The sequence below is a fragment of the Myodes glareolus genome, chromosome 6 (genome assembly GCF_982192425.1).
Source record: "Myodes glareolus chromosome 6, mMyoGla1.1, whole genome shotgun sequence".
In the NCBI taxonomy this organism is placed as follows: Eukaryota; Metazoa; Chordata; class Mammalia; order Rodentia; family Cricetidae; genus Myodes; species Myodes glareolus.
This window is the reverse complement of record NC_142031.1, coordinates 118,481,590-118,506,902: the sequence shown is the minus strand read 5'-3', so window position 1 is coordinate 118,506,902 and position 25,313 is coordinate 118,481,590. Positions and strand designations below refer to the sequence as shown.

Sequence of the window (25,313 nt, the reverse complement as noted above, 5' to 3'; positions counted from 1 at the left end):
GTGTACAGACTGTCCACTAAGTTTATTCTTTCCAGTGTGTACAGACCGTTAGTGTGTACAGTCTTTCCAGTGTGTAGACACTGTCCAGTGTGTAGAGACTGTCCACCGTGTACATTCAATCCAGTGTGTACATTCTGTACAGTGTGTACCAACTGAGCACTGTATACAGACTGTCCAGTGGGTACAGACTGTCCACTAAGTACATTCTTTCAAATTTTTACAGACTGTCCAGTGTGTAGAGACTTTCCAGTATGTACTGATTTACCAGTATGTACAATCTGTCCAGAGTGTACAGACTGTCCAGTACATACAGACTGTCCAGTGTGTACATTCTGCCCAGTGTGTCTAGACTGTTCAGGGTTAGCAGACTGTCCATTGTGTACAGTCTGTCCAGTTTGTACATTCTGTCCTATGTGTAGAGACTGTCCACTGTAAACAGACTGTCCAGTGTGTACAGACTGTCCACAGAGTACATTCTTTCCAATGTGTACAGACTGTCCAGTCTGTACAGACTGTCCATAAGTACATTCTTTCCTGTGTGTACTGACTGTACAGTGTGTCCATACATTCCAGTGTGTAGAGACTGTCCAGTGTGTACGCTCTGTCCAGTGTGTACAGACTGTCAAGTGTGTCTACACTGTACAGGATTGAGAGACTTTCCAGTTTGTACAGTCTGTCCAGTGTGTACATTCTGTCCTCTCTGTAGAGACTGTCCAGTGTGTACATTTTGTTTTGTGTGTACATTCCGTCCAGTGTGCACAGACTGTCCACTGTATACAGACGGTCCAGTGTGTAGAAACTCTGGAGTGTGTACAGTCTGTCCAGTGGGTACATTCTGTCCAGTGTGTACAGACTGTCAACTATATAGAGACTGTCCATTGTATACAGACTGTCTACTAAGTACATTCTTTCCAGTGTGTACAGACTGTCCAGTGTGTACAGTCTTTCCAGTGAGTAGAGACTGTCCAGTGTGTACAGTCTGTCCAGTGTGTACAGACTGTCCAGTGTGTCTGGACTGTTCAGTGTTAACAGACTGTCCAGTGTGTACGTTGTGTCCAGTGTGTACATTCTGTCAAGTGTGAAGAGACTGTCCAGTATGTAGAGACTGTCCAGTTTTCAGTGTGTATATTCTGTCCAGTGTGTACATTCTGTCCAGTGTGTACAGATTGTCCACTGTATACAGACTGTCCACTGTGTACAGACTATGCAGTGTGTAGAGACTGTCCTGTGTGTACATTCTGTTTAGTGTGTACAGACTGTCCAGTGTGTACAGACTGTCCACTAAGTACATTCTTTCCAGTGTGAACAGACTGTCCAGAGTGTACAGACTGTCCAGTGTGTACAGACTGTCCAGTGTTTACAGACTGTCCAGTGTGTACATTCTGTTCAGTCTGTATATTCTGTCCAGTGTGTACGGACTGTCCAGTGTAACCAGACTGTCCAGTGTGTACAGACTGTCCAGTGTGTAGAGACTTTCCAGTGTGTTCAGATTTTCCAGTATTTACATTCTGTCAAGGGTGTAGAGACTGTCTAGTGAGTACATTCTGTCCAGTGTGTAGTGACTGTCCATTGTGTACATTCTGTTCAGTGTGTACTTTCTGTCCACTACGTAAATTATTCCCAGTGTGTATAGACTTTCCAGTGTGTCCAGACTGTCCAGTGTGTAGATACTGTTCAGTGTGTACAGACTATTCAAGGTGTTAGACTGCCCAGTGCTTACAGACTGTCCAGTGTGTACTGATTTACCAGTGTTTATATTCTGTCCAGTTTGTACATTCTGTTCAGTGTGTACAGACTGTCCAGTATATAAAGACCATCCAGTGTGTATAGACTCTCTAGTGTGTAGAGACTTTCCAGTGTGTTTGATTTTCCAGTGTGTACATTCTGTCCAGTGTGTACAGACTGTCCAGTGTTTCTAGACTGTTCAGTGTTAACAGACTGTCCAGAGTGTACAGTCTGTCCAGTGTGTATATTCTGTCCAGTGTGTAGTGACTGTCCAGTGTGTTCATTCTATCCAGTGTGTATATTCTGTCCAGTGTGTACAGACTGTCCACTATATACAGACTGTCCAGTGTGTACAGACTGTCCAGTGTGTAGTGACTGTCTCGTGTGTTCAGATTTTACAGTGTATATTCTGTCCAATGTGTACAGACTGTCCAGTGTGTATAGATTTACCAGTGTGTACATTCTGTCCATTGTGTACATTCTGTCCAGTAGGTACAGACTGTCCAGTGTATACAGACTGTCCAGTGTCTACAGACTTTCCAGTGTGTAGAGACTGTCCAGTGTGTACGCTATGTCCATTGTGTACATTCTTTCAAGTGTGTACAGACTGTCGACTGTATACAGACAGTCTAGTGTGTATAGACTGTCCAGTGTGTACAGTCTCTCCAGTGTGTAGAGACTGTCCAGTGTTTCTAGGCTGTTCAGTGTTAAAAGACTGTCCAGTGTGTACAGTCTTTCCAGTGTGTACAGACTGTCCAATGTTTCTATTCTGTTCAGTGTGTCCAGACTGTCCAGTGTGTACAGCCTGTCCAGTGTGTACATTCTGTCCAGTGTGTGCTGACTGTCCAGTGTGTACATTCTGTCCAGTGTGTGCTGACTGTCCTGTGTGATCATTCTGTCCAGTGTGTACATTCTGTCCACTAAGTACATTCTTTCCAGTGTGTACATACTGTCCAGTGTGGCCAGAATGTCCAGTGTGTACAGACTATCCAATGTGTTAGACTGTCCTGTGTTTACAGACTGTCCAGTGTGTACTGATTTACCAGTGTTTATATTCTGTCCAATGTGTACCTTCTGTTCAGTGTGTACAGACTGTCCAGTGTATAAAGACCATCCAGTGTGTTTAGACTCTCCAGTGTGTAGAGACTTTCCAGTGTGTCTGATTTTCCAGTGTGCACATTCTGTCCAGTGTGTAGAGACTGTCCAGTGTGTAGTGATTTACTAGTGTGTGCATTCTGTCCAGTTTGTACATTTTGGCCAATGTGTACAGACTGTACAGTATTTCTATACTGTTCAGTGTTAACAGACTGTCCAGTGTGTACATTCTGTCCAGTGTGTACCTTCTGTCCAGTTTGTACAGACTGTCTGGTGTATACAGATTGAATGGTCTGTACAGACTGTCCAGTGTGTTGAAACTCTCCAGGGTAGACATTATGTCCATGGTATATAGACTGTCTAGTGTTTGCAGTCTGTCCAGTGTGTACAGACTGTCCAGTGTCTACATTCTGTTTATTGTGTAGAGACTGTCCAGTGTAAACAGACTGTTCACTGGGTACAGTCTGTTCAGTATGTACAGACTGTCCAGTGAGTACATTCTGTCCAGGGTGTACAGAGTGTCAAGTGTGTACAGACTGTACACTGTATACATACTCTCCAGTTTGTACAGACTGTCCTGTGTGTACAGACTGTCCACTGTCGAGACTGTCCCGTTTGTTCATATTTTCCAGTGTGTAAAATCTATCCATTTTGTAGAGACTGTCCAGTGTGTAGAGACTGCCCAGTGTGTACATTCTATCCAGGGTGTACATTCTGTCCAGAGTGTAGAGACTGTCCACTGTATACAGACTTTCCAGTGTGTACAGACTGTCCAGTGTTTAGAGACTGTCCAGTGAGCACATTCTATCCAGTGTGATAGACTGTCCAGTGTTTACAAACAGTCCAGTGTGTACTGATTTAACAGTGTGTACATTCTGTCCAGTGTGTACATTCTGTCAAGTGTGTACATACTGTTCAGTGTATACAGACTGTCCAGAGTGTACAGACTCTCCAGTGTGTAGAGACTGACCAGGGTGTTCATCCTGTCCAGTGTGTACAGACTGTACAGTGTCTACAGACTGTCCAGTGTGTATAGACTATCCAATGTGTTAGACTGTCCACTGTTTACCGACTGCCCAGTGTGTACTGATTTACCAGTGTGTACATTCTGTTCAGGGTGTACCGACTCTCCACTAAGTACATTCTTTCCAGTGTGTACAGACTGTCCAGTGTGTACAGACTGTCCAGGGTGTACAGACTGTCCAGGGTGTACAGACTATCCAAAGTTTAAACTGTCCAGTGTTTACAGACTGTCCAGTGTGTACTGATTTACCAGTGTATATATTCTGTCCAGTGTGTACATTCTGTCCAGTGTGTAGAGACTGTCCATTCCGATTATTCCGTCCAGTTTGCACAGACTGTCCAGTGTGTACTGATTTACCAGTGTGTGCATTCTGTCCAGTGTGTACATTCTGTTCAGTGTGTACAGACTGTCCAGTGCATACAGACTGTCCAGTGTGTACAGACTTTCTAACGTGTAGAGACTGTGCAATGTGTACGTTCTGTCCAGTGTGTATAGACTTTCCAGTGTGTTTAGACTGTTCAGGGTTTACAGACTCTCCAGTGTGTACAGTCTGCCCAGTGTGTACATTCTGTCCAGTATGTAGAGACTTTTCAGTGTGTAGAGACTGTCCAGTGTGTATATTCTATTAGGTGTGTTTATCCTGTCTGGTGTGTATGCACTGTCCACTGTATACAGACTGTCCAGTGTGTAAAGACTGTCCACTAAGTACATTATTTCCTGTGTGTACATTTTGTCCAGTATGTACAGACTCTCCAGTGTATAAAGACTGTTCAATGTGTACAGACTGTCCAGCGTGTACATTTTATCCGGGGTATACAATCCTTCCAGTGTGTGCAAAATGTCCAGTGTGTACATTTTGTCCAGTGTGTACCTTCTGTCCAGTTTGTACAGACTGTCCAGTGTATACAGATTGGACAGTGTGTACAGACTGTCCAGTGTGTAGAAACTCTCCAGGGTGGACATTTTGCCCAGGGTGTACAGACTGTCTAGTGTGTGCAGTCTGTCCAGTGTGTACAGACTGTCCAGTGTCTACATTCTGTCCATTGTGTAGAGACTGTCCAGTGTATACAAACTGTCCACTGGGTACAGTCTATTCAGTATGTACAGACTGTCCAGTGAGTACATTCTGTCCAGGGTGTACAGAGTGTCTAGTGTGTACAGACTGTACACTGTATACAGACTCTCCAGTGTGTACAGACTGTCCCGTGTGTACAAACTGTCTACTGTGTAGAGACTGTCCCGTTTGTTCATATTTTCCAGTGTGTAAATTCTATCCAGTATGTAGAGACTGTCCAGTGTGTAGAGACTGCCCTTTGTGTACATTCTATCCAGGGTATACATTCTGTCCAGAGTGTAGAGACTGTCCACTGTCTACAGACTGTCTAGTGTGTACAGACTGTCCAGTGTTTAGAGAGAGTCCAGTGAGCACATTCTATCCAGTGTGTTCAGACTGTTCAGTGTGTTATACTGTCCAGTGTTTACAGGCTCTCCAGTGTGTACTGATTTAACAGTGTACATTCTGTCCAGTGTGTACATTCTGTCAAGTGTGTACAGACTGTCCAGTATATACAGACAGTCCAGAGTGTATAGACTCTCCAGTGTGTAGAGACTGACCAGTGTATTCATTCTGTCCTGTGTGTACAGACTGTCCAGTGTGTACATATTTCCAATGTGTATAGACTATCCAATGTGTTAGACTCTCCACTGTTTACTGACTGCCCAGGTTGTACTGATTTACTAGTGTGTATTTTCTGTCCAGTTTGTACATACTGTCCAGTGTATACAGACTGTCCAGTGTGTACTGATTTACCAGTGTGTACATTATATCCAGTGTGTACATTCTGTCCAGTGTGTACAGACTGTCCAGTGTATACAGACTATCCAGTGTGTACAGACTGTCCAGTGTATACAGACTATCCAGTGTGTACAGACTTTCTAGTGTGTAGAGACTGTCGAGTTTATATGTTCTGTCCAGTGTATACAGACTTTCCAGTGTGTCTAGACTGTTCAGGGTTTACAGACTCTCCAGTGTGTACAGTCTGTACAGTGTGTAGAGACTGTCCAGTGTGTACAGACTGTCCAGTGTGTCTAGACTCTTCAGGGTTTACAGACTCTCCAGTGTGTAGAGTCTGTCCAGTGTTTACATTCTGTCCAGTGTGTAGAGACTGTCCAGTGTGTACAGACTGTAAACTAAGTACATTCTTTCCAGCGCATCCAGATTGTCCAGTGTGTACAGTCTGTCCAGTGTATACAGAATGTTCAGTGTGTACAGACTCTACAGTGTGTAGAGACTGACCAGTGTGTTCATCCTTTCCAGTGTGTCTAGACTGTTCAGTGTTTAAAGAATGTCCAGTGTGTACCGTCTGCCCAGTGTGTACATTCTGTCCAGTGTGTGCATTCTGCCAAGTGTGTATAGACTGTCCACTCTATATAGACTATCTAGTGTATACAGACTGTCCAGTTAGTACATTTTTTAAATTGTGTGCACACTGTCCAGTGTGTTCAGACTTTCCAGTGTGTACAGACTCTCCAGTGTGTTAGACTGTCCAGTGTTTACAGACTGTCCAGTGTGTACTGATTAACCAGTGTGTACAGACTCTCCAGTGAGTTCATTCTTTCCAGTGTGTACAGACTGTTCATCATATACAGACTGTCCATTAAATACATTATGTACAGTGTGCACATTTGGTCCAGTGTGTACATTCTGTTTAGTGTGTACAGACTGTCCATTGTATACAGACTGTCCAGTGTGTACCGTCTGTCCTGTGTGTAGAGACTGTCCAGTGTGTTCAGATTTTCCAGTGTGTACATTCTGTCCAGTGTGTAGAGACTGTCAAATGTGTACATTCTCTCCAGTGTGTACAGAATGTCCACTGTGTACATCCTGTTCAGTGTGTAAAGTCTGTCCACTGTGTACATTCTGTCCAGTGTGTAGAACCTGTCCAGTGTGTACAGACTGTGCAGTGTGTACATTCTGTCCAGTGTGTACATTTTGTTCAGTGTGTATAGACTGTCCAGTGTACACTCTCTACAGTTTGTACAGACTGTCTGGTGTGTACATTCAGTCCGGGTGTATAAATTCTCTCCAGTGTGTACAGACTGTACAACGTGTACATTCTGTCCAGTGTATACATTCTTTCCTTTCTGTGTACATTCTGTCCAGTGTGTAGAGCCTGTCCAGTGTGTACAGACAGTCCTGTATACAGACTGTCCAGTGTGTACAGATTTTCCAGTTTGTAGACACTGTCCAGTGTGTTCACATTTTCCAGTGTGTTCATTCTGTCCAGTGTATAGGGACTGTCCAGTTTTTCCATTCTGTCCAGTGTGTACAGAATGTCCACTGTGTATATCCTGTTCAGTGTGTGCAGTCTGTCCACTGTGTACATTCTTTCCAATGTGTACAGACTGTCCACTGTATACAGACTGACCAGTGTGTACAAACTGTCCAGTGTGTACAGAATGTCCAGTTACTACATTTTTTAAATTCTGTGCAGAATGTCCAGTGTTTTCAGACTTTCCAATGTGTACAGACTCTCCAGTGTGTTAGACTGTCCAGCGTTTACAGACTGTCCAGTGTGTACTGATTTACCAGTGTGTACATTCTGTCCAGTGAGTACATTCCGTCCATGGTGTACAGACAGTCCAGTGAGTACAGACTGTCTATTTTTTACAGATTGTCCAGTGTGTACATATTGTCCAGTGCATACATTCTTTCCAGTGTGTACAGGCTGTGCAATGTATACAGAATGTCCAGTATGTACATTATGTACATTGTTCACATTTGGTCCAGTGTGTGCATTCTGTTCAGTGTGTACAGACTGTCCAGTGTATACAGACTCTCCAGTGTGTTAGACTGTCCAATGTGTATAGACTGTCTAGTGTGTAGAGACTGTCCAGTGAGTACATTCTGTCCAGTGTGTAGAGACTGTTCAGTGTTTACAGACTGTCTAGTGTGTACAGTCTGTATACTGTGTACACCAGTGTGTACTGACTGTCCAGTGTGTACAGATTGTCCAGTGTGTACAGACTGTCCAGTGTCTACAGACTGTCCAGTGAGTACATTCTGTCCAGTGTGTACATTCTGTCCAGTGTGTACATTCTCTTCAGTGTGTACATAGTGTCCAGTGTGTACAGACTTTCCAGTGTTTATAGAGTGTCCATTGTGTAGAAACTGTCCTGTATGTATATTCTGTCCAGTGTATACAGACTGTCCAGTGTGTACATTCTCTTCAGTGTGTACAGAATATCCAGGGTGTACATTTAGTCCAGTATGCACAGACTGTCCTGTGTGAACATTCTGTGCAGTGTGTATATTGTGTCCAGTGTGTACATTGTGTTCACTGAGTACAGAGTTTCCTGTGTGTGTACAAACAGTCCAGTGTCTGCATTTTGTCCAGTGTGTACAGACTGTCAAGTCTGTACATTCTGTCCAGTGTGTACAGATTGTCCAGTGTGTACATTCTGTTCAGTGTGTACGGCTGTCCAGTGTGTACATTCTGTCCAATTTGTACAGACTCTCCAGTGTGTACTTTCTGTCCACTGTGTACATTCAGTCCAGTTTACATAGACTGTCCAGTGTACATATTATATTATGTATTATAATATTATATTATATTATATTATATTATATTAGAAGGAGACTCTGTGATTTTAACAGTGACCCAAGTTCTCCAAAGAAGATTATGGGACACCACGATGTCTCCACCTGGACAACAATGATCCTGACCACTGGGTAAGATGACCCCCAGGACAACACCTGCTGTCAGGACCTGGTCCAGACCATGGACTGCAGCAGGGGGAAATAGTCCTCAGGTAAGCTGTGGATCCTGTGACCAAAGCAGGGGAAAATAGTTCTCAGGTAAATGGGAATCCTATGACTAAAGTAGGAATGATTAATTGCTTTTCCTATAAATAAAAGAAAAGTGTCTGCTGTTAAAGCAGGATTCACTAATAGCTCTCTTTGTAAATAGAGAGAAGGCAACTGCGGCAAAGTGGGGGTTAATTACTTTTCCCTGGAAATGAAGGGGGAGCAGCCACTATCAAAGCAGGAGATTTATTGCTCATTCTGTAAATAATTTCGCAAGTCGACGAAACCAAAGTAAAAGAAATATAAATTAAATATGGGTGCTAATCAATTGCACTCAATTTTAGGCTCTTAATGAGCTGCTATGTTTAAAGAATCTAAAGATAAGACAAAAAACTTAAACTTTAATAACTGCGATGCCATTGCACCCTGGCTCGCCGTTTCAGGGAGTCTCTCGATGTCATTATGGGAGAAAAAAGGAGAAACCAGCCAAGAAATCAGAGCGAGGAATTTTAAATCCTGAGGCTCCAGAGTTTATCATACATGAGTTGCCTAGAGCAACACCAGGTAATGCTGGCCTTGATTTGGCTAGCTCAAAGGATATGATTCCTTCTAAATGGGATGGCATTGCCTTAGTACCCACATCAGTAAAAGGTACATTGTTGCCACAAACTGTGGGACTTATTATAGGAAGAAGTTCAAACTATCAAAAGAATTTTAAGGTTGTGTCAGGTGTCATAGATGCAGACATAGAAAATGACATTAAGGTCATGGTAAAAACCATTATCTGAAACTATTTAGATCCACGATCCACAAGGGACAAAGAATTGCTCAACTATTACTGCTGTCTTATCTTAATTTACCTAATAAAGTTTTAAAAAAATAAACGAGGACAAGGACAGTTTGGATCCTTAAGGGAGAGGTCAAGCCAATTTGAAAGTTAATTAGAGGGGCAGGCGGTGAGTGCAAAGGGACGGGAGTCCCTTTGTTCTGATAGCCGGCCTGCAGCAAGCTAAGACCGCAGGCAGGGAGTCTTCTGACCAGCGAGGGGCTCTGATCCTGTGGAGGGGTAAGTGTGTTGACCGCCATACAAGTCCGGTTAGGGAACACACAATATTCCCGCCATCCTAATCTCCCTGGCTACTCCAAAGGGGCAGCTTCCCCCAGCTAATTCCTCTCTCCTGCTATGCCATCCCAGCTTTCGGCCTCGAACCCCTCCCCTCCTCTCTCCCTTTTTCGGGGCTTAAATTCCTCCATCTCAGCCAGGGTGGGCACCACGGGCTGAGGCAGGCAGTGAGTGCAAAGGGATGGGAGTCCCTTTGTTCTGATAGCCAGCCTGCAGCAAGCTAAGACCGCAGGCAGGGAGTCTTCTGACCAGCAAGGGGCTCTGATCCTGTGGAGGGGTAAGTGTGTTGACCACCATACAAGTCCGGTTAGGGAACACACAATATTCCTGCCATCCTTATCTCCCTGGCTACTCCAAAGGGGCAGCTTCCCCCAGCTAATCCCTCTATCCTGCTATGCCATCCCAGCTTTCAGCCTCGAAACCCTCCCCTTTTCTCTCCCTTCTTCGGGACTTAAATTCCTCCATCTCAGCCGGGGTGGGCACCGCGGGCCGGGGCAGGAGGTGAGTGCAAAGGGACGGGAGTCCCTTTGTTCTGATAGCCGGCCTCCAGCAAGCTAAGACCGCAGGCAGGGAGTCTTCTGACCAGCGAGGGGCTCTGATCCTGTGGAGGGGTAAGTGTGTTGACCGCCATACAAGTCCGGTTAGGGAACACACAATATTCCCGCCATCCTTATCTCCCTGGCTACTCCAAAAGGGGCAGCTTCCCCCAGCTAATCCCTCTATCCTGCTACGCCATCCCAGCTTTCAGCCTCGAACCCCTCCCCTCCTCTCTCCCTTTTTTGGGGCTTAAATTCCTCCATCTCAGCCGGGGTGGGCACCGCGGGTTGGGATAGGTGGTGAGTGCAAAGGGAAGGAAGTCCCTTTGTTCTAATAGCCTGCCTGCAGCAAGCTAAGACTACAGGCAAAGTGATTCCTGGATAGCAAGGGGCACTAATCCAGTAGAAGAAGACCCAGTGGAGGGAAGAGCCATTGGAGAGCATCTGAAGGAAGAGATGGGCAGGCGCCAAGGCAAGAATTCCTCCAACAATCTGAAAAACAACATGAAAACACCAGATCCCAGCGATCTTATGACAGAAGGACTTGAACGCCCTATTACGGAAGAAGGGGAAAACAGTGTCATTATGAAAGCAATAGAGTCTCTTAAACAGGGTATGAATAACTCACTCAAAGAAATAGAAGAGAAATACAACAAAAAGATGGAAGAAATGAGTAAAGAAATGGAAGACAAATATAACAAAAAGTTTGAAGAAATGAGTAAATTCGTAAATGCTACCCTGAGAAACCAAGAAAAAGCAATCAAACAGGTAATGGAATCAGTTCAAAAATTGAAAACTGAAATGGAGGCAGTGAAGAAAACAAAAACCGAGGGCCGGCTGGATATGGAAAATCTAGGTAAACGAACGGAGACTACAGAATCAAGCTTAACCAATAGAATACAAGAGATAGAAGAACGAATCTCAGATTATGAAGACACCATAGAGAAAATAAACGCCCTGACCAAAGAAAACAGCAAATCCAACAAATTCTCATCACAAAACATTCAGGAAATATGGGACATAATAAAAAAACCAAATCTAAGAATAATAGGAGTAGAAGAAGGAGAAGAATTGCAGATCAAAGGTCCAGAAGATATATTCAACAAAATTATAGAAGAAAACTTTCCCATCCTAAAGAGGGATATTCCTATGAAGGTGCAAGAAGCATACAGAACACCGAATAGACTGGATCAGAAAAAAACATCCCCTCGCCATATAATAATCAAAACACAAAGCAGTCAGATTAAAGAAAAGATATTAAGAGCTGCAAAGGAAAAAGGTCAAGTAACCTATAAAGGTAAACCTATCAGACTTACACCAGACTTCTCTATAGAAACCATGAAAGCCAGAAGGTCCTGGATAGAGGTACTGCAGAAATTAAGGGACCATGGATGCAAGCCCAGACTACTTTACCCAGTCAAGCTTTCGTTCACTATCAATGGAGAAAACAAAATATTCCAGGATAAAAACAAATTTAAACAATACGTAACTACTAATCCAGCCTTACAGAGAATACTAGAAGGAAAATTACATCCCAAGGAATCCAACATTGCCAACACTGACTACAATAATTCAGACATCTAGCGACCCGTCACTAGCACAATCCAAAGAAGGAAAACACATACACTCTATTACCCCCCAAAAAATGACTGGAGTCAACAACCAATGGTCATTAATATCTCTTAATATCAATGGACTCAATTCACCTATAAAGAGGCACAGACTAAGAGATTGGATACGAAAACAGGATCCAACATTCTGCTGTTTACAAGAAACACACCTCAACCACAAAGACAGACACCAACTTAGAGTAAAGGGTTGGGAAAAGGTTTTCCAAGCAAATGGACCTAAGAAACAAGCGGGTGTGGCCATTCTAATATCTAACAAAATCAACTTCAAACTAAAATCAATCAGAAGAGATGGAGATGGACATTTTATACTCATAACAGGAACAACTCATCAGGAAGAAGTTTCAATCCTGAATATCTATGCCCCTAATGTAAAGGCACCCACATATGTAAAAGAAACTCTTCTAGTACTCAAGGCAGTCATCAAACCACACACGCTAATAGTAGGAGACTTCAACACTCCTCTCTCACCAATGGGCAGGTCAATCAGACAGAAACCAAACAGAGAATTGAGAGATTTATTGGAGGTATTGAATCAAATGGACTTAACAAACATCTATAGAACACTCCACCCAAATAGGAAAGATTATACCTTCTTCTCTGCAGTTCATGGAACCTTCTTGAAGATTGACCACATACTCGGTAACAAAGCAAACTCCCACAGATACAAAAAAATATTAGTAACCACCTGTGTCTTGTCAGATCTCCATGGATTAAAATTAGAATTCAACAACAATGCTACCCCCAGGAAGTCAACAAACTCATGGAAGTTGAACAACTACTAAATCACCCCTGGGTCAAGGACGAAATTAAGAAAGAAATTAAAGTCTTCCTTGAATTTAATGAAAACAAAGACACAACATACTCAAACCTATGGGACACTATGAAAGCAGTGCTAAGAGGAAAGTTCAAAGCAATAGATGCCCAAATAAAGAAAACGGAGAAAGCACACATTGGAGACCTAACAGCACACTTGAAAGCTCTAGAAAAAAAAGAAGCTGATTCACCCAGGAGGAGTAGAAGACTGGAAATAATCAAACTGAGGGCTGAAATCAACAAAATAGAAACACAGAAAACAATCCAAAGAATCAATGAATCAAAAAGCTGGTTCTTGAAGAAAATCAACAAGATTGACAAACCCCTATCCAAACTAATCAAACGGCAGAGAGAGCACATGCAAATTAATAGGATCAGAAATGAAAAGGGGGATATAACCACAGACACAGAGGAAATTCAGAGAATCATTAGATCTTACTACGAAAGTTTATATGCCACAAAGTTGGAAAATGTAAAAGAAATGGACATTTTTTTAGATAAGTACCATATACCAAAGTTGAACCAAGAACAGGTGAACAATCTAAATAGACCTGTTAGTCGTGAAGAATTAGAAGCTGTTATCAGAAATCTCCCTGCCAAAAAAAGCCCAGGACCAGATGGTTTCAATGCAGAATTCTACCAGAACTTCCAGGAAGAGCTAATTCCTATACTCCTTAATGTATTCCATAATATAGAAACAGAAGAGACATTGCCAAACTCCTTTTATGAAGCTACAGTTACCTTAATACCAAAACCACATAAAGACACAACCAAGAAAGAGAATTACAGGCCAATCTCACTCATGAACATCGACGTGAAAATTCTCAATAAAATCCTGGCAAACCGAATTCAGGAACACATTAGAAAAATTATCCATTATGATCAAGTAGGCTTCATCCCAGAGATGCATGGCTGGTTCAACATACACAAATCTATCAATGTAATCCATCATATAAATAAACTGAAAGAAAAAAACCATATGATCATTTCATTGGATGCTGAAAAAGCGTTTGACAAAATTCAACACCCATTTATGATAAAGGTGTTGGAGAGACTGGGGATACAAGGATCATACCTAAATATAATAAAAGCAATATACAGCAAGCCAACAGCTAACATCAAATTGAATGGAGAGAAACTCAAAGCCTTTCCACTAAAATCAGGAACACGACAAGGCTGTCCTCTCTCTCCATACCTCTTCAATATAGTGCTTGAAGTTCTAGCAATAGCAATAAGACAAGATAAGGAGATCAAGGGGATTCGAATTGGAAAGGATGAAGTTAAACTTTCGTTATTTGCTGACGATATGAGAGTGTACATAAGTGACCCCAAAAACTCTACCAAAGAACTCCTACAGCTGATAAACACCTTTAGTAACGTGGCAGGATACAAGATCAACTCCAAAAAATCAGTGGCCCACCTATACACAAAGGATAAAAAGCTGAGAGGGAAATCAGAGAAACATCACCTTTCACGATAGCCACAAATAGCATAAAATATCTTGGGGTTACTCTAACCAAGGAAGTGAAAGACCTATTTGACAAGAACTTTAAGTCTTTGAAGAAAGAAATTGAGGAGGATACCAGAAAATGGAAAGATCTCCCTTGTTCTTGGATTGGGAGGATCAACATAGTAAAAATGGCAATTCTACCAAAAGCAATCTATAGATTCAATGCAATCCCCATCAAAATCCCATCAAACTTCTTCACAGACCTTGAGAAAACAATAATCAAGTTTATATGGAAAAACAAAAAACCCAGGATAGCCAAAACAATCTTATACAATAAAGGAACTTCAGGAGGCATTACCATCCCTGACTTCAAGCTCTATTACAGAGCCACAGTATTGAAAACAGCTTGGTATTGGCTAAGAACAGAGAAATCGACCTTTGGAATTGAATAGAAGACCCAGATATTAACCCACAAACCTATGAGCACCTAATTTTTGACAAGGGAGCTAAAGGTATACAATGGAAGAAGGAAAGCATCTTTAACAAATGGTGCTGGCATAACTGGATGTCAACCTGTAGAAGGATGAAAGTAGATCCATACCTATCACCATGCACAAAACTCAGGTCCAAATGGATTAAAGACATCAACATTAATCCGTCCACTTTGAACCTGATAGAAGAGAAAGTGGGAAGTAGTCTACAAGATATAGGCACAGGAGGCCTCTTCCTAAGTAGGACCCCAGCAGCACAGACAATAAGAGAAACAATGAATAAATGGGATCTACTGAAACTGAGAAGCTTCTGTAAAGCAAAGGACACTGTCAGTAAGACAAAAAGGCTACCTTCTGACTGGGAGAAGGTCTTCACCAATCCCTCATCAGACAAAGGTCTGATCTCCAAAATATACAAAGAACTCAAGAAACTAGGCACTAAAACTCTAATTAACCCAATTAAAAACTGGGGTACTGAACTGAACAGAGAATTCACAACAGATGAACTTCGAATGGCCAGAAGACACTTAAGGTCATGCTCAACCTCCTTAGCGATCAGGGAAATGCAAATCAAAACCACTTTGATATACCATCTTACACCTGTCAGAATAGCTAAAGTCAAAAACACCAATGATAGCCTATGCTGGAGAGGATGTGGGGTGAGGGGAACACTCATCCATTGTTGGTGGGAATGCAAACTTGTGCAGCCACTGTGGAAATCAGTGTGGCGGTTTCTCAGGAAACTGGGAGTCAACCTCCCTCAGGACCCAGCAATTCCACTCTTGGGAATATACGCTAGAGATTCCCTAGCATACTACAAAAGCATTTGTTCAACTATGTTCATAGCAGCACTATTTGTAATAGCCAGAACCTGGAAACAGCCTAGGTGCCCCTCAATAGAAGAATGGTTAAAAAAGGTGTGGAACATATACACATTAGAGTTTTACTCAGCGGTAAAAATAATGACATCTTGAATTTTGCATGCAAATGGATGGACATAGAAAACGCTTTAGTGAGTGAGGTAAGCCAGACCCAAAAAGAGGAACACGGTATGTATTCACTCATAAGTGGATTCTAACCATAATTTAAAGGTCTTTGAGCCTATTATTCGTGATCCTAGAGAAGCTAAATAAGAAGACGAACCTGATGAAGATTATTTAGCTATCCGCCAGGAGGTAGGAAATAGTCAAGAGTCCCAGGTAACCTTAGGTGCATGGGGGGGGGTTGTTGGAAGGGGAGAGGGTTAGAGAGAACGGAGTAGGGGAGGAATGGAGAAAGCTCGGTTAACCGGGATGGGGGGAAGGGAGGAAGGATGAATATGGGATCAGGGAAGAATATACTTCAACTAAGGGAGTCATTTTAGGGTTTATAGGAAACTTGATTGTATATGGGATCCCAGGTCCAAGGAGAGATCCCCAGATTGTTCTCTGGACAGAGGAGAGGGTGCCTGAACCGGCCTTGGCCCATAACCATACTGATGAATATTTTGCTTATCACCATAGATCCTTCATCTGGCGATGGATGGCGATACAGACGGAGACCCACATTGGAGCACCGGACTGAGCCCCCCAAGGTCCAAATGAGGAGCAGAAGGACGAAGAAAATGACGAAGGACTGCGAGGGATGCTATCACCCACTGATACAAGGGGACGGATCTAATGAGAGTTTACCAAGGGCAGTTGGACTGCGACTGAACGAGCACGTGATCCAACCAGATTCTCTGAATGTGGCCGGATTCTCTGAATGTGGCTGGCCCGGAGTCTTTCTGAGAAGCCATTGACAATGTCACTGGGACTAGTTTCCTCTGCATATACTGGATTTTTGGGATCCAGTCTGTTTGGATACTCACCTTCCTGGACCTGGAGGGAGGGGGGACGAACTTGAACTTCCCACAGGGCTGGAAACCCTGACTGCCCTTAGGGACAAAGAGGGAGGAGGAGAGGGGGGGGAGTGGGAGGGTGTTGGGAAGAGGGGCGTAAATGGAAACTTTTTTTTTTTTTGGTTTGGGATATGACCTTTATTGAGCTTATCCACCAGAGTGGAAATAATGTCTGTACAAAACCAAATGTTTGTTACTATAACTTCTGCATCGCAATTAAAATCCAAACAAGTTTTTTTAAAAACAGTCAACTCAATCAAAACCCACTACTTCAGAATCTATAGCTTCTTTGAAGCCACAGTAACACTTAAATATGGTTAAGACTCGAATGCAGAAATTTGGTTGGTTTGGAAGGCTAGCTAAGCCTCCAACTTGCTCAAATAGAATTACAAAAGGCAAAATTGTGTTTTTCACAGAGATCAGTCCACTGGAATCACTGACACTGGACAGCTGTTAAGAACAAGAGTCCTGAGATAGTAAGGAATCCAGTCATCCTTAGATGGTCTTCTGTTGTCCCTTCTTCCCAATCAGAGACTTATGGTTGTGCGGGATGACACCACCACCAGCAATTGTAGCCTTGATCAGAGAGTCCAATTCTTCATCTCCACGAATAGCGAGCTGCAAGTGACGTGGGGAGATGTGCTTTACCTTTAAATCTTTTGACGCATTTCCTGCCAACTCTAGTACCTCTGCGGTGAGGTAGGTACTCCAGGATGGCTGCGCTGTACACAGCGGCGGTGGCGCCCACACGTCCGTGGCTGGTTGTCCTAGATTTCAGGTGTCGGTGAATACTGCCCACAGGGAACTGCAAGCCGGCTCGCTGCGAGCGGGAAACCGCCTTTGTCTTGGCCTTTCCGGAGTCTTTTCCAGCCTTACCGCCAGCCATCTCGGACCGTGATGAAGATCGGACAAGCGAGAAAGAGTCGAGGCCAGGCGGACGCGCAGCGAGATCCCGGCGCCCACTCCTCCGTCGGACCGCGATTCAAACTGCCAATGGAAACTTTTATAATTTAATAAAATTACTTTCAAAAAAAAGAAAGTTAATTAGAAGCTGGCTGGAGGATCTGCATTACAGTAAAGCGGTAAAAAATGGACAGACAGCGTTTAAAATGTTGCAAGAGGAAAGATCAAAAAAGTCAGTAAAGACAAGCAGTAAAAGGAATCGTCAGAAATGGGGAGAGAGATACTCAGACCTCTCTGAGTTAAAAAAGTCAGATAATCAACTGCAAGCAATTGTAAGCAAATTTTAAAAGGCAAGACTGAGAAAATAGGTACAAAAAAGGATAAAATCACAAATTATCTAGGAGCATGAATTTGCGAAAAGCAAATTATTCTACAAAAGGTAAAATTGAGAAAAAATAATTTAAAGATCTTAAATGATTTTCAAAAGTTGCTAGGTGATATAAATTGGCTTAGATGTTAATTAAAGCTGCCAAATTATGAATTAAAGCCCTTATATAATATTTTAAATGGAGATTCTGCTTTGAATTCTCCAAGGCAACTGACTAATAAAGCACGAGAGGCATTAAAAAAGATGGATAATAAAATACAAGATGCCTTTCTGCAGAGGATTCAAGAAGGGCAAGACATTGTTTTATGCGTTCTGCCTTCATATCACCAGCCTACAAAATTGTTATGGAAAACAGGCCATTGCTTTGAATTTATCTCAAAATATCTCCAGCCAAAGCTCTTGAGCATTATCCTACTGCTATGGCATCTTTAGCCCTGAAAGGAACTCAGTAGTGTTTACGATATTTTGGAACTGCCCCCACCTCCATTATAGTGCCTTATTCCAGCCATCAAGTTAAGATCTTTTGTGCTACAATAAATGATTGGGCTATTTTGCAATATGGTCTTGATGGTAACATAGATAATCATTATCCCAGACATCCACTGTTAGGATTTTTTAAGGAGCATCCTGTAATATCTCCTAAAATAACATTATCACAGCCTATTTCCATGGCCCCAAATGTATTTACAGACAGATCTAAGACAGACTACAAAATGTAAAATTTGCCCTTTTACATCAGATTCTGCATATGTTGTTAATACTCTCAGATTTTTTAGAAGTAGCTGTACCTATTAAAAGTTCCAGCCCAATGTGCCTTTTATTTCAGCAATTGCAACATTTAATTTGGCAGAAAAAAATTGTTTTTATGTTCAACATATGAGAGCTCATACAGCTCTGCCAGGACCTGAATGAAGGAAATGATATAGTTGATCAATGGACTAAAATGAAAAATATATATTCATAAGTTCTACCTTGGAGAAGGTGAGAGCTTTTCATAAAGCTTTTCATGTTAATGCTAAAGCACTATAACAAAAATTTCATCTCTCTCGAGCAGATTGCTCAACAGGTAATCTTACTCATCAACATCCACCCAGCACTGGAATAAATCCACGGGGTCTACTCCCTCTAAAAATCTGACAAATGGATGTAACACATGTACTCTCCTTTGGAAGGTTATGCTATATACATATGACTGTTGATACTTTTCCATAGTTGCCTCAGCACACACAGGAGAAGCTATAAGGATGTTATTCAATATCTCACTTTATGTTTTCAAATCATGGGAATGCCTCTACAGATAAAGACAAATAATGGGCCTAAAAGTTTTAAATGTATTAACTTCTGTTCCTAGTATAAATTTGTCTCTACAGGTTTCTCCTTGGTTGGCAGACACAAATAAGCATTAATTGCTGCCTACAACCTGTTCTAAATGACTGTGGACCATGGACTTGCTAAAAACTGATGTGGACCAGTCTAGCCGATGTGAATGCCTCCTGGCTCTTCAACACAGTCCACGAACCAAATGTTTCTAAAATTTTCTCTCTTTGACTTGCATTTCACCTTTGTTAACCCTCAACAACGTCGTCCCAAAGTCAGCTGGAAGCAGTTAAAAGAATACATTGCCCAATTATCCCTGGTTAAAATGCTAAGTCAAAAGAGATATATTAAAAATATGTTATTATAAGAAACAATTTGCCCAAAGTTAACAAAGCTAGCTTATGATTGAGCTGACCCTTAGGACCAGGAGGATTGGGGAAATATAGGACCCTCACCCCTTATTCTCAAAGGGACAGAAGAAATTTCTTAGCCGGATGTTTTCCATAATAATGTTAACAATTATTAACTAATTATAATAATTTCTTTATAGCCACCTTTACAGATAATAGTCCTGTTTATGTTTCTAAAGCTTTTGAGACTTTTTGTGCACGATGACACATTGTACATACTACAGGCATCCCATATAGCCCTCAGGGCCAGGTAATTATTAAAAGAGCACATCAAACATTAAAATTACAGATTAAAAACTTTCAGAGAGCACATAAATATTTTGCTCCTCATCATTTATTATCACATACCTTATTTGTATTAAATCATTTAAATACTAATGATAAAGGATTGACACCTGCAATGGTGCATTGGACCTGTGAGTTTAACTCTGTCCTGCCAAAAGTTCTACGGAAAGATCTGCTGTCTGGTCAATGGAAGGGACCAGACGTTCTAATAACATCAGAGCGAGGGTATGCTTATGTATTTCCACAGGATGCCGACTCCCCAATCTGGATACCAGACAGGCTCGTCCAGCCGAAGCCAGGAGAGGCAGCGAAAAAAGAGGAAGCTACAGAGACAGACGAGATATCTGACGTGTCAAATGAGGAAAATGAGAGCAACTCCGTCACAGGCTCTGGAAATCACCTGGACGAAAATCAAACGCCTTGTCAAGGAAGCTGAAAGTCTGCTTATTCAGCAGGGATAACCCCTAAAACCCAGCTTGTACTTTCTTGCTTTTTTAGCTTTGATGTCTGCACCCCCTACAGTACAGGAAATGGCTTATTGGGCCTATGTTCCTAATCCCCCGATTTTGCAACCTATTGGTTGGCTAGACCAAGAGCCCATCAGGATTTTAACCAATGATACTAAGAGACTGGGAGGTGCTCAGGACTCTGAAGCAAGAATTAGTTCGTCCTCGTTAATAACCTTTGAGGGACATTCTGATTCCTTGCCTATTTGCATTACACTCTCTGAAAAGGTACCAAAAATTTGCTTGAGTTCAGGCTATGGAACTTTTCTTACTGACAGCCCAGATAAGGAAAATGTTGGTAAGAGATGGATTTGGGAAATTCAGATACAGACCTTAAAAAAAATCCAATTATAAGAAAAGGTTTGAGCAGGTCTCATCTATGCCTATTAAACCATATATTCAAAAATATCAAAAAAGGATCGATTTTGGGATTCAGCTATTAATAAGTTCCCTACATGGCTAACTTGTGGCTTTCCAAATGCAGCCACTAAATATCAGCCTAAAGATTCCTCTTATAAAATTTGGGATTATTCTATATCTTCAAGTCAACAGTATTTTTATAAAAATCATATAAACACTCATCAGGAGAAATTTCATCACTATAAATACATAGGAGTAGGAGAGCCCTTACAAAGATGGTTTTCTCCAGGCTTTGTGGAGCCTACATGGTTTGCTAAAGAAGAAAATGTTACTAGAAAACTTTCTGACCTATATATGTGTTTCTGGACAAAAGACCTAATCATATTACGTCTGAGCCCATAGGACTCAGGGCATGTGTTTCTTATCCTAATACATTATTATTAGCTCAGCCTGCTTTTGTTAATATTACCAAAGTAAGTCCTATCAAGCTGTTTGTCATTCCTGTAAACTTACTAATTGCATTACTTCAGCTAAACCAAAAGATTTAAATGTTTTGCTTGTTGTTAGATGCCCACCTTTTGTTATCTGGTGTAACCTAGGAGGTTTGTGGCTACACTTATTTTAGGCATAACTTTTGCTGTAGCTACAACAGCTTTAATTCAAGAGATTCATATTGCTCATTATGTAAATACATTAAATAAAAACATTACATCTACATTACTGAGACAGGCAACAATTGACAATGAATTAAAAGCAAAAATTAATATATTAGAAAAAGTGGTCCTTGCTCTTGGACAGGACATTGCCAATTTAAAAACTACCCTATCCACACGTTGTCATGAAAGCTGTAAAGCAATCTGTGTCACACCACTGACTTATAATTGCTCAGAGCCATGGGACAAGGTAAAAACACATTTACAGGGTGTTTGGAGAGATAATAACATCACATATGATTTAACTACATTACAAAAAGATATTTCTGCTATTAGCCAAGCTCATTTACAACTAGGAGGTCTACAAGATTTGGCTAATAAAATTGAGTCAAAAATTAAGGCTTTAAATCCATTAAATTGGATACAGTATTTTGTCCTCATTGAAATAATAATTTTATTAATACTGTTGCTGGTTTTCCTGTTTCCCTGTCTCCTTAAATGTCTTTTCAATTCAGTGGCCCAAGTGAAACAGGATGTGTTCGAGTTGCATTTTAAAAATAAAAAACGGGGACCTGCTACATCTACGGCTGTCTCGCCAGTGTAGCAGAAATGCTGACTGGATGGGCAAATATTGCTGGCAGGATTGGGATTTGTGCTTCTAGGAGCTGTGTGTTCCAGGTGGTCCCTTGGCAACCAGTTGTGGTGTAATGCTACCTGAGTCGCCATTAGTATTGACTCAACCTGGCTGTCCGTGGAGCCATATGTGTGTCTTTTCCCTTGTCTGTGTGTTCTTTGTGATCCTTACATATTGCTAACAGATCAGACTATTCCAGGCAGTTGTGGATATAAACAAAACTGCTGAGGACATTTTTAAATTCTGCTCCACTATTAATTAAAACCTTAAAAAAGTAGCCAGTTCTGAAAATTGCCAAAATCATCATTAGGACAATTCCTTGATGATGTGAAATAAAAAGAGTTAATTTTAACAAAAAAAAACCTTAAAAGCCTTCTACAAAAAAAACAGCATTAGGCATTTATGGACAACTTAACAGGAGGCCTATACAACCTTCCTTATGGCCAAAAAACCTAGGCTAATTATAGCATCTGACCCTAAAAGTCAAAAAGAAAAAAAAGTTAAGATTAATGGTACAAAATGAATCTCAAAAAGTTTTTCCAAAAAGATAGTAGCCTTCTTCTTTCTCACCCAGACACACAAGGTCACTTAGCTGAGCCCAGCCAGCCACCTGGTACAAGCTGATAAAGATGGGCTAACTCAAGAACAATGGTCTCTCTAATAACAAAAAAACAGGAGTAACTTTACAAATGTAAGGAAACAAAAGTCCTTGTACTCATGCCAAAGCATCTTTAAAGATTCTCTTTGTAAAACTGTTTTATGCCGTTCTTTTCTATTTTATGATTTGATGATGTATGCCTTTGCCAAGTCCTTTGTTTTGTAATAATATATAATCCTACACTAAAGTAAGTAAATTGCAACAGCATGTCTCAAAAACATTGAGAGTGTCTGTGTGTCACTTTTCCTCGCTGTATCCTGATTTCTCCTGTGCCTTCGCCCTGATTCCCTTATGGTCTGAGTGGCTCCCTTGAGCCGGTCCGTAGCACAGTATGTTCATTCTGTCCAGTGTGTACAGACCGTCTAGTGTGTACATTCTGTCCACTGTGTACAGACTGTCCAGTGTGCACATTCTGTCCAGTGTGTACAGACAGTCCAGTCTGTAAGACTTTCCAGTGTTTACATTCTGTCCAGTGAGTACATATTGTCCAGTATGTACATTCTGTTCAATGTGTACAGAGTCTCCAGTAAATACAGACTGTCCTGTGTGTACAGACTGTCCACTGTGTACGGACTTACAGTGTGTACATTCTGTAGAGGGTGTACATTCTGTGCAGTGTGTACATTCTGTCCAGTGTGTATAGACTGTCCAGTATGTATGGACTGTTCAGTGTGTAAAGATTTTCCTGTGTTTACAGAATATCCAGTGTGTACATACTTTACAGTGTGTAGACTCTGTCTAATGTGTACATTCTTTCCAGTGAGTACAGATTGTCCAGTGTGTATAGACTGTCCAGTATATACATTCTGTCCAGTGTGTACACTCTGTCCAGTGTATATAGAATGTCCAGTGTGTACAGAATTTCTAGTGTGTACAGACTATCCAGTGTGTACATTAGGTGGAGTGTGTACGGACTGTCCAGTGTGTACTTTCTGTCCATTGTGTAGACTGTCCAGTGTTACATCCTACCCTGTGTGTATAGACTGGTCAAAATGTGCATTCTGTTCAGAATGTACACGTTGTGCGGTGTGTATAGACTGTCCAGTGTGTACAGATTGTCCAATGTGTAGATACTCTCCAGGGTGTACAGAATGTCCAGTGTGTACATCTGTCCAGTATGTACAGACTGTCCTGTGTGTACAGACTGTCCAGTGTTTATACACTGTCTAGTGTGTAGAGAGTGTCCAGAGTGTACATTCTTCCCAGTGTGTACAGACTGTTCAGTGTGTACAGACTGTCCAGTGTTTACAGACTGTCCACTGTGTACAGTTTTTCCAGTGTATATATTCTGGCCAGTGTGTAAGACTGTCCACTGTGTACAGTCTGTCCATTCTGGACAGACAATCCACTGTGTATATTCTTTCCAGTATGTACATTCTGTCCAGTGAATAGAGACTGGCCAGTTTGTACAGTCTGTCCAAGGAGTAGAGACTGTCCATTGTGTACATCCTGTCTAGTCTGTATATTCTGTCCAGTGAGTACATTCCGTCCAGTGTGTTTAGAATGTCCAGTGTGTACATTGTGTCCAGTGTGTACAGTCTGTCCTGTGTGTACAGACTGTCCAGTGTGTAGTGACTGCCCAGTGTGTACATTCTGTCCAGTGTGTACAGACTGTCCAGTCTGTAAGACTTTCCAGTGTTTATATTCTGTCCAGTGTGTACAGACTGTCCAGTGTGTACAGAATGTCCAGTGTGTACAGACTATCCAGTGTGTACATTAGGCGCAGTGTGTACGGACTGTCCAGTGTGTACAGAATATCCAGTGTGTAGAGACTGTCCAGTGTGTACATAATATTTAGTGTACAAAGACTGTAAAGTGTGTCCAGACAGTCCAGTGTGTATATATTGTCCAATATGTACACTCTGTCCAGTGTGTACATTCTGTCCAGTTTTTACAGACTGTCCAGTGTGTAGAGACTGTCCAGTGAGTACTGATTGTTCGGTGTGTACATTCTGTCCAGTGTGTACATCCTGTCCAGTGTGTCCACACAGTCCAGTGTGTACAGAATGTCCAGTGTGTAGAGACTGTCCAGTGTGTACATTCTGTCCAGTGTGTACTGACAGTCCAGTATGAACATTCTGTCCCATGTGTACATTCTTTCCAGTCTTAACAGACTGCCCAGTGTGTACATTATGTCCAGTGTGTAAAGACTGTCCAGTTTTTACATTCCTTCCAGTGAGTACATTCTATCCAGTAGTACAGACTGTCCAGTGTGTACGTAAGGCTCATTGTGTAAGCACTGTCCAGTGTGTACATTCTCTCCAGTGGGTACAGACTATACAGTGTTAAAACCTACCCATGTGTAGAGATTGTAAACTATGTACATTCTGTCAAGTATGTACTCTTTCCAGTGTTTATAGACTATCCAGTGTCAACTGTACAGTGGGTCCAGACTATCCAGTGTGTACAGATTCTCCAGTGTACACATTGTCCAGTGTTTATATTCAGTCCAGTGTGTACAGACTGTCCAGTGCGTACAGAATGTCCAGTGTGTAGAGAGTGTCCTGTGTGCACACTGTCCAATATGTACAGACTTTCCAGTGTTTACATTCTGTCCAGTGTGTACAGTGTGTCCAGTGTGTACATTCTGTCCAGTGTGGACAGACGCTCCAGGGTGTACATTCT

General features: G+C 41.8%; 1 pseudogene; it reads right to left on the bottom strand.

The window, feature by feature from the left end:
• Positions 1-16,688: 16,688 nt before the first annotated feature.
• On the bottom strand, positions 16,689-17,561 carry LOC148121963 (histone H2A.Z pseudogene; annotated as a pseudogene).
• Positions 17,562-25,313: the final 7,752 nt, after the last annotated feature.